Source organism: Echinops telfairi, unplaced genomic scaffold (genome assembly GCF_000313985.2).
Source record: "Echinops telfairi isolate 266 unplaced genomic scaffold, ASM31398v2 ScPeMD7_655;HRSCAF=1070, whole genome shotgun sequence".
NCBI lineage: Eukaryota > Metazoa > Chordata > Mammalia > Afrosoricida > Tenrecidae > Echinops > Echinops telfairi.
In genome coordinates this window covers 15870969-15885542 of record NW_022104553.1, presented here as the reverse complement: position 1 = coordinate 15885542, position 14574 = coordinate 15870969, and the positions used below count along the sequence as shown (strand labels likewise).

General features: G+C 47.7%; 1 pseudogene; it reads left to right on the top strand.

Annotated features, from left to right (window-relative positions):
* The window catches only part of LOC101660835, a 64521-nt pseudogene that overhangs the window by 30493 nt on the left and 19454 nt on the right, over positions 1 to 14574 (top strand).

The window sequence follows — 14574 nt, the reverse complement described above, 5'->3', positions numbered from 1 at the left end:
TCAGCACTGACTCCACGGCAGTGGGGTTTTTATCGACTTCATTCAAGGCAGGCACTTTTATTTTAGCATGGTTTCATTGCACACCGAAGAATGATTTTAAAAACCCACTGCCCTGGAGGGGATTCCAACTCACGGTGACCTGGTAGGACAGAGTAGAACTGCCTCCTTGGGCTTCCAAGGCTGTGGTCTTTGTGGAACCAGACAGCCTCATCTTCTCCCACAAGGAAAGTAGTGGTTTCGAACTGCTGGCCTTCTGGTTAGCAACCAAGCACTTTTACCACCGACTCCAGACCAAAGCCAAACTCAGTACCATCAAGTCAATACCAACTCATTTCCAAGACACGCCCCCCCCACCCCCGGCTTTAAAGTTAGCAACCCAACTTTCCACCGCAACGCCCCAGGGCTCCATTGACAGCAGGAATTCCCTCCCCTGTCTCTCAGGGGCTCTGGTGGCTGAGTGGGCTATGTGTTGGGCTGTTAGCCACAAGGTCACCAGTTCAAAACCACCAGCCAGTCTTTGGGAGAAAGATGAGGCTGTCTGCTCCCCTAAAGAGCTGACAGTCTGAGAAACCCATGGGGGCAGCTCCGCCCTGTCCCCTAGGGTCACTGTGAGTCTGAGTCCATCGATGGCAGTGAGTTTGATTTGGGGTTAAACTGAGGGCCCTGCTCTCCCCTGTCTGTTAAGCTTGCTACCAGTCGACTAGGCACAGCAGTACCAACCGTGACAGCACATTCGGACCCTGTCCTCACCTACACTGCTTCACCAAGGTTTCCATTCTTGGTCGAGGTAGAAGTTAGAACTGGCACGTGTGTCAGGCCTCTTTGCGTTCTCTCGTGGCAAGGCTGGCAATTTGAAGTCACCCAGAGGCATGGTGGTTACTTGTCGGGCAGAACGGGAATTTTCCCACCGCCTACCCTGTCTCTAAGGGGCTCTTGTGGCTTTTAGTGGGTTGTGGGTTGGGCTGTTAACCACAGGGTCAGCTGTTCGAAACCCCCAGCCACTCCAAGGGAGAAAGAGGAGGCTTGCTACTCTCCCACAGAGCTCAAACTCAGTGTTCCTGAGTCCATCCCAACCCGTGGTCACCGTAACCCCACAGGACAGGGTCAAACTACCCCTGTGGGTTTTGTGGAGGGAGGGGGGGGCGGGGGAAGAGAGGGGTAGAAAGCTTCCTCTTTCTCCCTCAGAGTAGCTGGTGGTTTCAGGCTGCTGACCTTGCAGTCAGCAGCCCAGAGAATTATCACTGCCCCCCAGGGCTTGCCCCTCCCTAAAGAGATACTCAGAAACCCCAGGGGCAGGGCTAGCCTGTCCTATAGGGTCACTCTGAGTCTGGGCGGATTCAGTGGCAGTGCTTGACCCCTGCGGAGGAGCCCCGGGGGTCAGAATCTAGGGGGTGGGGCTCCCTCTCAATCCCCAAGCCCATCCCCAACTCAAGCAGCAGCATTCTAGGTTCTGTCCCCATGACAACAGCAGAGCCTGCCTCCCTCCGACCCAGGACCAGGGTCCCTGACAAAGCCTGAGCCCGCTCCCCACCCCACCCCCCACCCTCCAGGGCAGAGGGAGACTGCAGAGGGAGGCCCTTCCTGCAGCCCCTTCCCCAGCCGCACCCAGGGGCCAGGCCCATCCTGCTTTGTGGGTTTCGGAGTGCGGAGTTTCTGCAGACCTAGGGAGAGCCCACAAGCCCCCTGCAGGCCCAGCGAAAGCAGTGGGTCTCACGCAACTCATTGCCACCGCCATGGGTTCTGCCCCGTGAGGACCTCGCAGGACAGGGTAGACCTGCCCCTGTGGGCTTCAGTGACTGTAACTTTTTGGTTTGGTCTTGCTGTGTTTCGTATGTTTGAAATGAACTTGTATGTCACTAAGATGCCAAGTCCACCTCAGTTTGACGATTTTTCCCTGTCTCTCTTGCTCTTTAACCACTCAGACCAAGATTCAGGGCCAAGGGCAAGGAGTCTGGAGGGATTTTTTTGTTTTGTTTTAAGGCTGTGAGACTTCATTCGCTCTATTTTTAAAGCGTTTCTTTCTCTGTTCCCACATTTCAGTTGCCAAAGCTCAATGAAGCATTATCCCTTCGTACTATGACTCCACTCTTGAGACAGACACATTTCATTCTCCTTAAAAAATGTTTTCTTTTTCATTTCCAAAGAAGTATATTGTATGTACAACGTCACACAGCCCATCTGAACAAATGAATAATATCCTGTTCACTGCCCCCCCGGCCCCCTAAGTGTGGCTCTCTTGCTCTGCACCCCTACCCCCCATCCCCCGTCCCTCCATCATTTCCTATCCCTCACCTCTCCCCATCCCACCCCAGTCCCGGGCCTCCTCCTGAGAGTGTAACCCTAAGGAAGTAGCTCTTTCTCCTGCTGTGTCTCCTCGACTGGTAGCAAGCTTAACAGACAGGGGAGAGCAGGGCCCTCAGTTTAACCCCCAAATCAAACTCACTGCCATCGATGGACTCAGACTCATAGTGACCCTAGGGGACAGGGCGGAACTGCCCCCGTGGGTTTCTCAGACTGTTAACTCTTTAGGGGGCAGACAGCCTCGTCTTTCTCCCAAAGACTGGCTGGTGGTTTGGGACTGCTGGCCGCCCAGCAGGTGAGCACTCCATCACCATGGTTCCCCCCAAAGCCATTGTGATGTGTCCTGAAGCCCCTCTGCCAGGGCCTTGGGTGTCCAGGTCATGCCCAAACAGGCTTCAGAGGAGCTGCCAGACAGAGGCAAAGCAGGCAGCAGGGCCTGGTGGTCTCCTTCTAACAAACATCACCCCACGGGTCACAAGGACCTGATCCCCAATCCATCACGCGGAGGGTGCAAGACTGAGCAGCAGTTCATTCCACTCGCTGCACGCGGGGTCTCCACATGCTGGGGGCAGAAGCGGTGAACAGAGAGAGAGGGGACATCATTTCAGAGAACGCTGGGGGAGTTGAGAAAGACCAATGAGTGGGGAGATAAGAGCAGGACTTTGGTGGGGCGAGTTGTTCTAGCAACTGGTCAAACTGCAACTTGCTCTCCATCTCACCCTTGTTTTGAAACTATTCGTCACACAGTCCATTGATCCGTTCAGGGTATTGATCGACACATTGATTGGTTCAACATGGATCCAGCTCCACTATGTAGCTGTTCCTCGCCCACCCCATGCGGACAGTTCCACTGACCTATAGTCCACATACCCTGCCATTCCATGGCCTGAACAAATCTACAAGAGTTGTGTACTCATCACAATTAATTTTAGAACAATTCATTTTTGTACTCATTATTATGAGCCCCCCATTTTCGCCCCACCTCCCTTGACATAACCTTAAGAAACTACGAATCTAGTTACTGTCTCTAGACGTACCTCTTCTAGATTTTATGTAAAGAAAAACACAAGCCCCACCCCCCCAAAGCAAACCCAACAATAGCAAAATAAAATGCAGAGAAACTTTGATCTAAAAGAAAGCAAAAATAATAATAAAAATTAGGACACATTTAAAATGGGTCAAAAGGGAGAACAAATACGATGTTAAAATTTAACCTAACTACATCCGCACTAATCTGTTTTCCATTGCAATCTGTCTGATAAGGCTGTTCCCATCCCTGGGTGGACCTGTCTTGGTGAGCAAAGAAGTTCTGTGTCCCGAGACCCTCGGGTTGAAGGCACCGTGGTGGGCGTTTGTCCATCTGAAATATGCGTCCGTCACTCCACACGCACATACCCCACAGAGACTTAGAACGAATGCGCCAGGCAGGGAGGCTGTGGGTGCAATAGAAAACGTTGTTGTTGCAGTAGCTGGGACAGAGGTAGCCTTTTGCGATAAATGGTGCTGGAAAAATTGGATCTCCACCTGCAAAAGAGTGGAAGAGGACCCATGCCTCACACCACACACAAAAATGAAGTCAAGATGGATCCAAGACCTAAATAGAAGCCCTAGAACCACAGAGACCATCAACACACATCAGGGACAAACTTAAGGGCCCTGATAGGAGGCATAAATAAACTACTGAACATAATGAAAAATATTCACACTATAGAACACAAAATAAAGGACTGGGACCTCCTAAAATATGACTTGTGCACATCAAGAGACGTCATCGAAAAAGTTAAAAGAGAACCCACAGACCGGGAAAAATACTTGGCAATGATGCTTCAGTTCAAGGACTAATTTTTTAAATCTATAGAAAACTACAACCCTTAATAAGAAAAATATGATTAGCCCCATCCAAAAAATGGCCACAGGACACGAACAGACAATTTACCAAAGATAGAATCCAGGCAGCCAACAATCATATGAAGAGCTGTTTACATTCATTAACAATAAGAGAAATTAAAACAACAATGTGATACCACAACATGCCAACAATCTTAGCAAAATTATTTTTTAAATCGGAAATAATACATGCTGGTGAGGATTTGGGGAGATTGGAACGCTCACGCACGGCTGGCGGGATTGCACAGTGGTACAACCACGATGGAAATCAGCATGGCAGTTCCTTGAACACCTGCAAATACAGCGACCTTATGATCCTGCGATCTCTCCGCTGGGTCTATACCCTAAGGAAATAAAGAACACAACACCGAGGGGCCAGCGGAGACGGAGTGGAAATAAATGAGCTGATACCAAGGGCTTAAGTAGAAAGCAAATGTTTTGAGAATGATGAGGGCAACAAATACACAAATGCGCTTGACATACAATGGATGGATGTATGGATTGTGATGAGTTGTATGAGCCCCCAATAAAATGATTAAAAACAAAAAGAGCCCAACACCAACAGACCTAGGCTTATTGCAGAAATCCCCATAATAGCTAAAAACCTGGAAACAACTACAAACTCTGGTTACAGAGGAGTGCATAAACAAAGGCTGGCACATTCATACCGTGGAATATTCCGCATCCTTACAAAAGCCTGATGACTCTCTGAAACCTGCAAGACAAGGGGCAACACTAGGGAGAGGAGGCTCAGCAAAGTGAGTCCACCTTAGAGAGACCACTATTGACACCATGATTAGAAGGAAAAACAAAGGGAAAGAAAAGTGGTTTTCTAACCAAAAGATAAGACTTCGGAGACTAGTAGGAGGCTGGGGATGGGACATGGGGACGAGGACAGGGAGAGGGGAGGGGACAGGGACTTATGGAGGGAGGAAGAAAGTAGAGGTGGGGGTAAAGACTACCTGTAAGGAGGGGGTGGTCGAAGCGATACTATTACAGATTTGATTTGATAGGCTGTGCAATGACACAGAATATATTTTTCTTTAAGAAAATAAATGAGTACATAACGTTTTTTCAAAAGGAGTGAAAGCTCACAGGCTTAAAAAAAACCCAGACTCCATATCCCCGCTGCAAAAGGAGGGAAAAGAAAACTGAAGCAGACCGAGATCCGTCAGTGACATAAATATCATTTCAAACAAACAAGGGGGAAAGAAATCTTGTATTTTGTTGCCAGTGAATCTGCTCTGACTCAGAGTGACCTTACTGGTTGCCCGGTCCCGCACCTTCTCCATGACGTTGCCAGCGTTGACTTCACTGTATCAGTTTACCTCACAGAGAAACTTCCCTCATCTTCACCGATGCTCCATCTTTGGATGTCTCCAACCACGATGCCCTGTCCTAGTGAATGGTTTTTCTTGATGGAGTGTCCACAGTAATCAAGCCCATGTGTGGACAATAAAATCCTCATGTTTTCACAACCTAGTCCACAAAAGACAATGCTCTACATCCTGCTCTAGTGAATAGTAACTGGGTCCTTAAAAGCTTGTGCGTGGTAGCTAAGGAGCAACTGTGGGTTTCTTCCCACCTAGAGGAAGAAAGAATGAAGGAAGTAGAAGATGCATGGAAAAAACTAGTCCAATGGCGGAAGGATCGCACCAACATCAGCCTCCTTGACCCCGACACCAAAAGAACTAGATGGTGCCCAACTACCACTAGCGCTCGCTTTGAAAGGACTTACATTACACGGTCCTAGGTGGAAGGGGAGAAAAATTGGGGGGGGGGGAACACGCAAAATCATAAAACAGATCAGCCTTCCTGTCTCACAGAGACTGATGGGATCCTTAAAACGATGGCTGTAGTCACTACGGCCTTCGTTTATGAGTGAACTCCCCCTCGTGACTCAACTTTTAGCCAACTAAGAGACAGGGTTCATGAGGGAGAACAGTAACACTAAGTTGGTAGCTCACCTTAGAAGAATCAACTGTTGGGGATCAAAAGGTCAGTATTTATCCAAAGTCAGAGTTGAGAAGGTGAGGAAAGAAGGGCAGAAGGAAAGGAAACCAGGCGAAGCAAGAGTGATGTTTCACTCTGGGATTGCAATCAATGACATGACAAAAATGGGTATGAATTCTTGAATGGAAAACGAGTTTGCTCTGCAAACTTTTACCCACTTCGCAATGAAAAGTTTTAAAAAGAAGCAGAAGCGGGAGCGGAAGCAGGAGAAGAGAGAAGGAGGAGGAGGAGGAGGAGGAGGAGGAAAAGGAGGAGGAGAAGTTTTTACACAAATGAGAACAAAAGTCCCTACCTTCCTGTAGCTTGCAGGAGTTACAGAAAGTGAACAATCCAGCACATGAAAATCATAGCAATGAAAAAATAAATAAGTAAAAATTTTAAAGTTTTTAAAAATCATGTCAATGATCAAAGTGATGGGGAAAGAAAAACACAAAAGGGACCAAAAGTGATCGGAGTGGAATTTGGGGGTGTTGTTTTGGTTTGGGGGGGTTGGGGTTTTTTTTGCAGCAATAGACCTAATCAAACATTGGTTACATCCTCTGTGTCACCATTCTCACTGCCTCCACCCACAGTGTTTCATCACCCCTAATTTAAGGGTCTTGCCCCTTACAGTTCTCCTCTGTACTTTAGGTTAATTATTGTCAGGTTGAACTCATGTAGACTGCTTTTTAAAAGAAGAACTCAATGCTCAAGGCAAACATTCTTTATTAATTGACCTAAACTGTCGCTTAGTTTCACAATAGTTTCATAGGAATAGTTTCAGTTCAAGTTTTAACGATTATTTCCAGGCAATAAATTGGTAGGTCCCCTCGTCCAACTCCAATAAGTGAGTTCTCCATATGAATTTGAAGCTTTGTTGCATGCTTTCCCTCTTTTTGACCAGACTCTATCAATGGGGTCTTTGATCAAAATGTTTAATAATGGCAGACGGGCACCAGGCACTTTGTTGGGTCTCATGGTGAAGGAGGTAGACATTCACGGCATCGTTGGCCAAGCCTTTCTCTGAGTCTTATCTCTCCTTCTTCCTCCGTTGCTTGAGGAGATTAGAGACCAACGGCTGCTTGCTTTAAAGAAGTGTAAGCTACGTTAGCTAAGGGGTCCAGAGAGGCCTGTATGCAATGGGGACAATAGGGCAAATGGTAGGAGGGATTGAGGGGAGACAAATCATGAGGAAAGAGCACTCGAGGAAGTGACCAGCAAGGGCAAGTCTCTCAAGGTGGGCGCTATGGAAGCCTCCAGGAGAAGCCAAAACCCACCGCGAGGGAGCAAGAGACCCTGGTAGATCACTTATTTTATTAATTTGCCACTGAAACCATTAATATTTACATAGTAAAAGAGCAAAATTGCCATCTAGTTCATTTCAAATCGTGGGGCATTACTGGGGTTGGTACCACGCCTCCTTGGCCCAATTCTCATAACCAGATCACGCAGAACCTTTAGGAATTTAGTCCGTAAATTACCAATTTTAATCCTAGAATATTACAGTATTTCTTTTCTTCTTTTTCTTACTGAGTTAGTTAATTGTGCCAACCTGGCCGATAAACACATGTGGGGTTAATTGAAGGGCGGAGCGATAAACGCCTCAGTGAGCCTCGCCTTTCTAGTTCTTGGGTCTCTTGCTTTGTGGTCACATCGGGGTGCAGCTGCCTTAGCAGTTCCCTGCTCCAGCTTGCAAGGCTCACTTCCTGCAAGACATCCCCGAGGAGAAGCCACATGGACCTACCCCAATGCAGCCCTGAGTGCTGGAGCAGCCGTGTGGAGACCCCTGCCAGCACTAAGATGCTTTACACATTCACTGACTCAGCTTTCCTCCTGCAGTCGGCATCATAGTGTGTGTTTTGTGAGATGGAGGAGGACTTTGTGGATTGGTGTCGGACCTATGGGTTAATGTTGGACTTGTGGGCTTGGGCAGCACTGGGTTGGGATATTTTCTTGATGCGCCCTTAACCTTTACATAAAGTTCTCTCTTATACATGACTTGATGTGGATTTGTTTCTCCAAAGTACCCAGACTAACACACTTACTGAGGAAGCATGTATTTGGGCAAGACAAAAAGGTCTCCGGACTGGGTCCCTTTACGCAGAACTAGGAGCATCTCAAATATATTAGTTTCTCTTTTTTTAGCACAACGCATTCATCTGGCAGCAGGAACGTCCACCTTTGTGGTTCAGGATTCACATTTGAGTAGCACGTGGGTGCCCATCACAGCCATTAAGCTATATGAATCCTAACAGTAAAATCTCTCTACACTGAATTATTACCATATGTACTCGAGTATAAGCCGACCCGAATAGCAACTGAGGCACCTAATTTTACCACAAAAACTGCATTTAAAATGCGCTGAAAAACTCAGCTTATACTCGAGCATATACGGTAGTTACATCCTAATTATTAGTAACTGTAATTATTAGTAAAAACAAAAACAAATTCAATGCCCTCACGTTGATGAGACTCATAGTGACCGTACAGGACAGGGTAGCAATGTTTCTGAGATCAGAACTCCACAGGAGTAGAAAACCCCATCTTAGAGCCTCTGGTGGTTTTGAACTACTGGCCTTGAAGACTGCAGTTCAACACGTCACCGCTACACCACAATGATTAGGAACTGAGTGAGGCTTCCTTTTTCTCCTTTTCCTTGAATTGCTACTTCATTCTCCAAAAAGGAAAAGGCTCTGACTAAGGGTTACCGATAGTAAATGCCACAATGTCTAGCCAGAACACCAGACAATGTGACAAAGCCGGTCACCCTGAACATACCGGCCACCAGGAAGGCAGCAGAGCCTGCGTGTAGCCGTAGAGCGGACCGCCTGGCTCAGAGTCGTGTGATTGGATAACGACAGCTCTCGCTGGAGAATACCAGAAGCTTCCGAAAGCCAACCATCAGCAATTCCGAGGCACGGGTGGGGAGCGTCTGGTCTCACAGCCTTTGGACGTGTTTTCGGGGAGCCTCGTCCATGCAGTACGGGCACAACAATGGGCTCAAGCACAGGAAGCCTTGTGAGGCTGGCGCAGGGCCATGCAGCGGTCCCTGGTGTGGTGCACAGGGTGGCTACGGGTCGGAACAAGTCGATGACACCTAACAACAGCGACGTAGGCGTATTTACAGATACTAATGTACCCTTCGACGGTCTTGCTTCTCTAGAGGAACCCACCAACACCAGACAGATCCTAATTGCTGGGAATAAAGTAGTTCACCGGACAGACGACATTCCCGTTCTCGTTAACCTTCAACGAAGAACATTCATATTCAAAATCGCGATGGGGTTTCAGTGTTCATAACTTCGTAGAGGCATGTCTTCTCTCTGGGATGGATGGAAGTTTGGGTGGGTGACGGGATGGACACACGGATGAATGCAGGTTTGGATGGATTTATGGGCGGAGAGTCTAGATAAAAGGTAGCGCGTTTCATTGCATTCTGATTCCATTGAACTTTGGACGCAGTCTTAAACTCTGGACGTGCCTACGTGCTGGCTGCACAGAACACCTCCCTAGGGGAAATGAGAACTTTAGGCAAAGAGGACAATAGGTGAGGGGAGTGAGTGACGCACGAGCCAGTCATGGTCTACAATAGAGAGCACAGGCTATGGTACTGGGTAGCTACTAAGACTGCATAACATTTCCCCTGTGAAGCCCAGCCTTCGCGTGAGATTCATGTAATGCTCTCAGCATAGGCTCTGCCAGCCCTTCCCGGATCGGCAGGAAGGTATGTATGTGAGTGCTGCGACTGTACAGGGACAAAGTGAAGCACGGAGCAAGGAGAAAGAAATGCCTCACGTGGTTGGAGAGTCACACTCGGCTCCTATTGCAGACACCACTGGGACAGCTACGCCTTGAACCTTTACGGTGACCGCCTCATCCGGGACAGACATGCACACGTTGCAAAATGCTGGTCTGGGTTTAAGACTGTCAACCCCCAGAAGAGTTAGAGGGTAAACCGGATGTTGAGGAATAGCACCTCCCAGAGAGCTGCCCAGGACGTAAACTATCCTCCTGGGGCTGTGTCCAGCACAATGGACACATTGTGCCGTTTCTGAGAAAACCTGGACTGGAGGGAGATGTTTATAGTGCTTTGGATCCCGGCCTGGAATTTAACTCACAACTTCCAAGGTGTGTTGCTTGCTTGAAGTCTCAAGCAGACACTGAGCCTTGTATGCACTTTCTAACGGCTTCTTTCTCGAGAACATCGGCGCTACCACCCCTCGGACTAGAAATCGTGTGACCCTCATCCTCCAGGAGGAAGAGTCAAAAAGTATTGCTACAGGAGGGGGAGTGCGGTTCCCAGTTCAGACACACGTGGGTTTATTTCAAACAAGGCGTGTTTAAACACCTTTCTGCACTCAGTGGGTGGAGACAGATGAGTTCCCTCCATCAGACACTTGCCTGAGTTTCATTAGCATTCCTTCAAACAACGTCCAACCAAAACAAAGACTTTTTTTTGCGATCTATCAGCAGAAATATATGATGGTCCATAAAAGTATCACTGTAGTGAGAACAACAAAGATACTTTATAAGCCAGCTTCCATGTATCAAGGCACCTACAAGCGTAGCACTCTTATGCTGATTTAATTTGCCGTGCTGGTGGTGGTGGCTGAAAATTTCCTACTTTTAATAGTTTTATTGGCATGCAATTCACACATCATTTAATTTCATTGTTGATCATATTAAGAAGATTTGTGAAATCACCCCCTCAATTAATTTCAGAACATTTTATGCTTGTACTTGTTAGCGCTACATTTTCCCCAAATCCCCTGCTGTGCCTCTAGGTGATTATTAACCCCGTTACTGTCTCTGTCGATGCGCCTGTCTTGGATCACACGGACAAAAAAAATCACAGAAAACATCAACAGAAAGCAAACCAGAAAACCAGCCACGGCAAAACAAAACACAGAAAAGCCTCCATCAAAAACAAAACAGAAGACGTTAAAAACAGAAACAACTTTACAAGGGGTCAAAAGGGAAATCAAATGATAAAGTGCTACCTTTTAACCTAACGATGTCTATCGTAATGGGCTTTACAATGCTCTCCTGCAATAGTGCCTGCCTGGCCTGTGGTCAGAGGCGATTCCCTGGGGGCTTTATCCTGCAAATGGGCTTTGGGTTTCCACTGCCATCTATACAAAAAAGAGACCCAACTCGCTGCCATCAAGTCCACGCGGACTCACGGCGACCCTACAGGGAAGGGCACAACTGCCTCTGTGGGTTTCCAAGACTCGTCTTTCTCCCACGGAATAGCCAGCGGTTTCGAACTGTTACTCTTGAGGTCAGCAGCTTAACACGGAACCACTACACCGCCAGGGCTCCGAGCCTTCTGCAACCCAAGGGGTAGCAAGTTTCGCTCTGATGCCAATGCCTCCTTTACATGCAGACTTCATTCTGTCCGTCTTTGGAGCGCCCAGGCTGGTGAGCTTCCTCCATGTGGCCTTCGTTGGTGCCGTCCTGTTAGAATATTCATAGAAGGAAAGACAGAGGGACTCAGTGACGCGAGGCAGGTTGAGTGGAGGAAGCCCGAGAAGAGGTCTCTGATCTGAGTCCAAAGGGCCCCTCTGTACAGACCAGCAGGTGTTCTGGGACTAGTCTGCGGGGTACATTTATGGGTGGGGTGTGTGATTTGACTCATTCCTGGAATCAGTTTCATCTGCAGGCTGCTTATTTGAAGACAAGCCTTTAAGATCCCCCCCTGCTATTCTTTCTGATAGCCGCACACAATTTTCTTTCTTCACCACCCTTTGCCGTGGCCCCATATCTTCCGTGTTCTCTTCAGGATGGGGACTATTGAATAGGGCCATTTCATAAGGAAGGATTAAGTTTGAGTCCCAAGCCATTCAGATATCTATGGTTTCTATATGACTCTGGTTCACCTTACAGACATCATTGTAATTTTATGATAGAAAACAGTATAGATGATCCCCCTGGGGGATAAGTTAATTCAATTGATAGTGGCATTAATCTAGCCAATGGCATAATATTTAAAATCCTGTTGGAAGGAAATTTTACATGTATAGGCTGGCTTTTCATACCACAATACATGAATTGTTTACTTGGACAGATTAAACACTTAAGTCACTAGACTTAGGTTGCAGGGTAGCAACAATGAAACATACAACTTTCCTCTACTTCTTAAATGCTTCCTCTCCCCACTATCACGATCCCAATTCTACCTTACAAATCTGGCTAGACCAGAGGATGTACATTGGTACAGAGAGGAACTGGAAACACAGGGAATCCAGGACAGATGACCCCCTTCAGGACCAGTGGTGAGAGTGGCGATACCTGGAGGGTGGAAGGAAGGTGGGGTAGAAAGGGGGAACCGATTACAAGGATCTACATGTAACCCCCTCCCTGAGGGATGGACAACAGAAAAGTGGGTGAAAGGAGACGTCGGACAGTGTAAGGTATGACAAAATAATAATAATTTATAAATTATCAAGGGTTCATGAGGGAGGGGAGACGGGGAGGGAAGAGGGAGGGAGAGAATGAGGAGCTGATATTAAGGGCTCAAGTAGAAAGCAAATGTTTTGAGAATGATGATGGCAACAAATGTACAAATGTGCTTGACGCACTGGATGCATGTCTGGATTGTGATAAGAACTGTACGAGCCCCCGATAAAAGGATCTTTTAAAAAGTCACTAGACTTGATTTATACAAACAATGGGGGCGGATGATAGGGCAAACAACACTCATTCACAGAGCCAGAACCAAGCCTACCAGACAAATCCATGTCCTAAGGAAGCAAGGAAAACATTCACATGGCAATATGGATTGTCCCAGGCCACCATTCTTTGGGCACCCTTCACACAAGAGCTCCAAGCCCGAGCCCACCGAAGACCAGTTCTATAACTCTGACAGCCGCCATCTGCTTCCTCTCACAGGAGGGCCTTGCAGCAAAGTTCAAGGGAGCATGTTGCTCCCATAAATCTGCTACAAGTGAGCCTGAGGTTGAACCCAGCTCACTGAGTGGGGTGTTCACATCAAATCTGTCTGGTGTGGTCTATAAAATGTGCTGTGTGCTTTGAAAGGATAGAATCTAAAGCCCAAGAATCTCACAGCCTGAGTCACCAAGGGCTAGAGAGAGACTAGGTCAAAAGTGTCCAATTAAGTACACAGTCCTGGGAATCGTCTTTTGGGTTCTAGTAAGTATTATTAAGCAATCCCCCACCCCCACGGGAGGTTGCTCCACTCGGTTCACTCAGCAACAGAAGTGTAACTGACTTCTCTGAGACATACAGCCCCCCACCCCCCCATCCCACATCTTGACATGAATTTCCGGGAACCTTGGCTAGGTCGCCCCTGTGGGAGTGTCTGTTGGTTTGGGGTGACCTTGGAACAACGTTGTATGGCAGCAACTGAGTGATCTTCTCTCTCCCCCAGATCGTGAGAGATGAGCCCAGCTGAGGTGAGGCCTCTTCTGTCAAAGAGGGGTTTTTTAAGATATACATCTATACATATAAAGGGGCTCCAGGCTCTCAACCTGGTTGCTTGGGAGGGCGGGTTAGATTGCATGACCTGAGAGCAGAAACCTCTCTTCTTCTCAGTACTTTGCCTCCAGTAATGGACTCACGGAGTATTGACATTTCTTTGGGGACTATCCTGTGTGCCTGACCCAAGTCGTTATCTTGTCAGTTGCTTTAGATGGTTGTGAAAGTTGGGCACTGAGTAAGGAAGAGGGGAAGAATCGAGGCATTGGAATCACAGTGCTGGTGAAGAACAGAGAAAGCACCGCGCGGCCAAAAGAACACACAAACCTGTCCCGGGAAAAGTCCAGCCAGAGCGCTCCTTAGAAGCAAAGGTGGCAAGACTTCGTCTGCCGTACTTTGGACATGTTACCAGGAGAGACCAGCCCTGGAGAAGGACGGCATGGCTGGTCAAGTCGGGGGCAGAGAAAGAGGAAGACCCTCCAGGGGATGGATCTATACCGTGGCTGCAACAATGGGCCGGACAGAACAATAGTGAGCGTGGTGCGGGATCTGGTACTGTTTTGCTCCGTTGGACACAGATTCAGAATGGACATCAACAGCAACAAATTGCTTGGTTTTTAAGAAGATTCTTGACTCACTCACTCACTCACTCACTCACCCTCACTCACTCACTCACTCTCTAATTCACTCTCATTCACTCACTCACTCACTCACTCACCCTCACTCACTCTCACTCACTCACTCACTCTATCTCATTCACTCACTCTCTCACTCACTCATTCTCTCACTCACTCACTCACCCTCACTCACTCTCTAATTCACTCACTCTCATTCACTCACTCACTCACTCACTCACTCACCACTCACTCACTCACTCACCACTCACTCACTCACTCACTCTCTCACTCACTTACTCTCACTCGCTCTGTCACTCATTCAATCACTGACTCACTCTCT